Source organism: Pseudorca crassidens, chromosome 2 (genome assembly GCF_039906515.1).
Source record: "Pseudorca crassidens isolate mPseCra1 chromosome 2, mPseCra1.hap1, whole genome shotgun sequence".
NCBI lineage: Eukaryota > Metazoa > Chordata > Mammalia > Artiodactyla > Delphinidae > Pseudorca > Pseudorca crassidens.
In genome coordinates, this window is record NC_090297.1 from 51,593,373 (window position 1) to 51,598,631 (window position 5,259).

Here is a 5,259-nt window from a genome sequence, read left to right on the forward strand (position 1 = left end):
GTGAGGCAGCCTCACACTGCTTCCTCTTGCCATCCTCTCTCTGCCACTCTGCGACTTGAGTTCCCAGGAATGCTTGTCCTGGTTTTCCATGGGACAGTGTATGAGAGTTGTTGTTTTTTTGTTTTTTGTTTTTGTAATTTTTTTTTAAAGAGTATCAGAAGTTTTAAGGTAGAGGTGGGTATTTTAGCCAAACCAATCTTGGAGTAAAAAAATGAGACATTTGTCCTGGCCCTCAGGTTTTACTCCTTCTCTCTAGCTTTACATCCCCTTTACTATTGTTTTCAGGGACTATGGGATGCATGGTTTTTCCTTGACTGTGGTATTTTCTGAGGACGCATGTGGGATGCTGGGGAGAAGCAAACCCTGGGAGAATTCCAGTTTTGCCCCATTAATTGGATTGCCTGAAGTCACCTGTGGGAGAACCCTGAGTCCCCACTCCCTGTTTTCCATCCGGGAACCCACAGCTCTCATCTAACGTTTCCCCATTTGTTTATGTCAGAGCAGGTCTTAAGTCTCCCCACACACACTATCTTTTCAATATTCTGGGTACAAATAAAGTTTAAGTAAAGTTCCACACTGCGGCCGCAGAATGAGTTAACTCACATGTCACGGTCAACCAGGCCAGACAACCTTTGACATCCTGGATCTATAAGAGGTAGAGCAAGTTGGGAGGATGCACAATAGCTTATTGTCACAGGAGATGCAAGTCCTGTGAGGAAGAGAGTCCTCAAATCATTACCGCCCTTGTTAGGGTGGTGTCCGTTAAGGATTAATTCATTAGCAGTGCATTTCTAGTTTTCCGTAATTATTATTCTTGCGGCAAGCGTGAATTCTTCCAGGGAGTGAAAAAAAAGTTTGCTGCCAGGACAATGAATGTATTATCCGTTCCTAACTGGACCGTGAACTTCAGCTCATTTCACATAGATATCAGTTTAAGAAAAAAAAAGAGAGAGAGAGAGAGAGAGAGAGGGAGAGAGTGGTGTTGAAGGGGGAGGCTGGCGAATGGAATTACAAGACGGGACATGTCGGTTTCATTGTATGAACTGCGGGAAGAGTTCTCTTTTCCCCTTCCTGGACCAGAGGTGGTATCATTTTGACATGTTTTAGGAATTCTGAGGACTGAGAGACTATTAAAAGTGAACTTCTGAGGATTCTATTCGGCTGCTTCTTGGGGTGCAGGATGTCCATCCTAAGGACTCTTGAGTTAAGGTGGTTGTGGGTATGTGTGTACATGTGTGTTTGAACTTGCAATTTCTTAACTAGACCTTAGAAACTTTACCAGTGATTTCAGGACAATGTTACTTGCAGCTTTTGGTTAATTAGACTAGCAGCAGACTATTCACTTCGATCCTGAACTTTTTTATTCAGGGCACTTATTTTCCCATAAGAGTTTCTGCCAGCAAGAACAAGGTTTGCTTGTATGTGGGGATGTTGTCTATTGCTTTTGCCTTATACAGTTTGTTAAACACTAGAAATGAATATACTGATTGGTTTAGCTATTATTTTCTAAGCTAAGTTGTAAGTTTTTTAAAAAAACTGCGCGCTGATGTCATATTCTGGGTGACATTCTATTTCCTTGTATTTCAAGAGTTCATAGATTTTATAGACTGGTACTTTTTATAGTAAATTGTGTCTTTTTTGTTCTTTCTTGCAAAGATCACCAAATGCTCCTCTTTTTCGTAACTTGGAAAACTGTCATTTCTTTTATGTAAAGTTTACTTGGAAGTTGCTTTTCGTTTAGAATTATTTTACAGATGTTTTACCGCCGGGAATATAAAATATAAAAGTGGTGGAAACATTTAGCAATGCAGTTGACTAAATATAAACAATGCTGTAAGCTCACATGCTGCTGTTTAGGCTGTATACTGCAGGAAGTTTCTCCACTTCAGTACTTCTAGATCTTCACTTTGTAAAGGGGTGAGAAATCAGAGTACTCTTTAAAGAAGTTGTAGAAGTTACCATAGAGAATAAATCGATTTTTTTTATTTCCCTCAGAGGTGACCACAGACCACAGCATTTTAGATCTGCCAGTTACAAATAATTCTAATGTAAACTTCCCATTATTTATGGGAAATTGAGGACTTGGGTGAAGGGGGAGAGGATTAATTAAAATTAAGACAAATTTTGCATTTTCTCTTAGCTCTTGTTTTTCCTTGAATAGCATTCACTTCCTCTCCCTCCACACTCCCCTCACTACCCCAAACAATTTTCCCCAACTCAAAAAAAAAAAAAAAATTTTTAGACTTGCCTCTAGCTGATATGCTTCTTTAACCAAAGAACAGTACAAGATCTGAGTTTCACACTAAAGGCAAATAAAGCTTTAAAATTACCTCATGCGTCATCTGGCTGCACAGACTCCCGGGCTGCATAGTGGGAACCTCCGGCTTGGTCCTCCCAGCATACAAAGGCAACTCAGTGAATGCCCCCTCCGCCTCGGCCTCAGCTGCCAGTACCGGGATATGCAATTTTGCTTTTTAATGAATCGTAAACAATTTGTATGGCAAATGAGTTTGTTTGTTTTAGTTTGCAGGCATATGTTGGACCAGGTTGTAGGCAGCCATTACCTACTCCAAATTTTGGGGTGAGAATGGAGAGATCCCCGGATCATTTTTATTTTTCTAAATAATAAAGACCCCACTAGAATGAAAGAAACCGGTTAATCAAAGACTGAGAATAACAACCTCTCCCTTTCCTCTCTCTCCTCTTTCCCTCTCCATCCTCCCCCCTCAGCCTCATAATGCACCCAGGCTTACAGTAGGGCTTTAGCTGCACTTTTTGATAACTAATTGGAGGGCAGTTAACTAAATTAATCAGGGGCTTTTTTCAGTATAAATTTTAGCTTTGTCTTTAAAAAGCTAGTTTTGCTTAAGAAACAAGTGTTTTAAAATGAGAAATACTTAGAAGGGCCTTCTCTATCTTCTATCGCTTTTTTCTTTCTTTTTTTTTTTTTTTTTGCTGAAGTTAATGTTGTCTTGAAGGACATAGGATATAAGAAATGCTAAATACACTTTTGATATCAAAATGGAGCAAGAAAGTGGTCTTGATAGGCAAAAGTCAAATAAAAACTTTTATTCCAACCCAAGAAGTTGTAAGCAACTTAGAAGTTAACAAACGACCAGGGTTCGAGCATGTACATTTTAACAGTAATTACCTTTGGCGCTGCCACTTATGAGAAATCTTTTGATATCTGAGCCACTTCTCTAATGCTTTAATCATGCAAATCAAGAAATAAATATTACGTATCAACTTAATCTAGCTATGTTGTGACATCTCTATTTGAAACCTTCCGGCATAAAACTAAGGAAAACCCTTGTGAAATTTTCCTTCACTCCAAATGACATGGAAGTGCCCTGAATGTCTGTATATGCTTCAAAATATAATTCTATCCAGTGGAATTACCTTCATTCTACACACATGGCATTAAAATAAAGGCAGAATAAATCTCCTCTTCCTAATGATTTGCTGATAACAAGATATTATGGGACTATTTTTATGTGAATTACAAAATACATGTGTCTTGCTTCTGCAATCAAGTTTAAAACCTCATAGTGACTATGAAATAAAGGTTATTAAATCATCCTGCAACTCCCTCACCCCATGCTATGTTCCCAAGCACTTATTCTGGAAGCATTCTCTTTAGAAATTGCCATACAATTTTTCAGTCAAGAACTATCGATCACTTAATCCAAATTTTTACAGCTCAGACTTTGTATGCCAGGAAAACACTTGGGCAGGAAGGACATGCTCTGCCTTATAATGTAAATGCCTTTAAAAATTACATGTATGCATGTATAGACAGATATAGATATAGATAAATTAGCAAGGTACTTCTATGAAATACTGTCTTACTGTGTTCAACAATTTAAAAAAAACTGTCAACTCCAGCCTACTTCCCAAATGATTGGCAGCCCTAACGGCTGCAGACACAAGAACTCTTTTTTTTTTTTTTTTTGCTTTTACGAAGGACTTATATTGTGCTTTTATACATGTGACTCTAATTTAACAAATACGAGTACCCATGATGTACAGAGCCCTTTCTAGGTGCTGTGGGAAATACAAGGTAAATAAGACAGTTCCCTTATTTATTTGGACAGGCGTCAAAGGAATTTATATCTGGAAAGGAATTCAGACAGATACATGGGGGTAAACTCCAAGTAACAAGGAAATGCTGAAGGGGAACATTTACACAACAGTGTAACAGTGTAAGTAAGAAGGGCTTTACTATAAGGAAATGGGAAATGGGAATTTCAGAGAGGCTGAGTGACTTACCTAGTTTCATTGAACCAGGAGCCACACCTGGGCCCTCTAGCTCAGGTCTGGGCTCCTTCCCCACATATACTCACCACGTGGAACCATGGGCAGCAGTCTGCAGCCCCAAAGAGAAGCACGCACATGGTAAACACTTGGTGAAGTGGCAAGAAGGGGACCAGGGAGAGGGTTATCAGAGAGACCAGAATTACTGTAAAACGTAAGAATTAATCTAAAGATTTATAGAAAAGGGAGAAGAACTCATATTTCATGCAAATCTTTTGTTGTTATTTGCTTGGATTCACACCTTCAGTTGTATTTATCATTTCAATTTTTTAAATGTTAATTCTCAATGGAACAACTTTTGTTAGTTATTGGCTTCTATATTCCTCAGAAGACATTGCCTAATGAAAATTTTTCTCTGCATCTGTTCTAGGTCTTTCATGATGATGATTAAAATAACTTGGAATTCACTACAATGGCTATAAATGAAAAGAATTAAAATGAGGGAATTCAGTAAATAATAAATCTTATCATATTCTCAGCATCCAGTATTTTTTCAAAAGAAAGTGTCCATGATTAACAGATTAACAGATGTACACACATTCTATTTCAAGCGTTTACACACTACGTGAGCTTATTTTTAAATGCACGATTGTCTTATTTTTATCCACCACTATAAATATGTGCAACTCTATTAATATCTAAGAATATGCATTAACGTCAAAGGTTCCTGTACACCCCAAACATTATTTTCTCACAGTATTATCAATTGAATGAAGTAGAATTTTTTTTCTCCTACATACATTAAGAAATTATCCTTACCATTTCCTTTTTGGTTAGTCTTACACAACATTTTTCAAAGTACCATTTACTATACTTAGGGAGAAACAGATACATTAAGCTATGTTCCTATTTTTTTCTTTAAATCAAATTATGATCCAAATGTACTGCATCCAGAAATGTGACTGGTTGCTTAAGCTAGCCCATGTACTTCTACTATCTTTTTTA

General features: G+C 37.7%; 1 long non-coding RNA gene across 1 annotated transcript; it reads left to right on the forward strand.

Moving 5' to 3' along the window:
* Window positions 1-972: 972 nt before the first annotated feature.
* LOC137210582 (uncharacterized) lies at window positions 973-4,786 on the forward strand. Its single transcript, XR_010936623.1, has 3 exons — window positions 973-1,219; window positions 4,095-4,202; window positions 4,685-4,786. It is a non-coding gene; the product is annotated as an uncharacterized lncRNA (long non-coding RNA).
* Window positions 4,787-5,259: the final 473 nt, after the last annotated feature.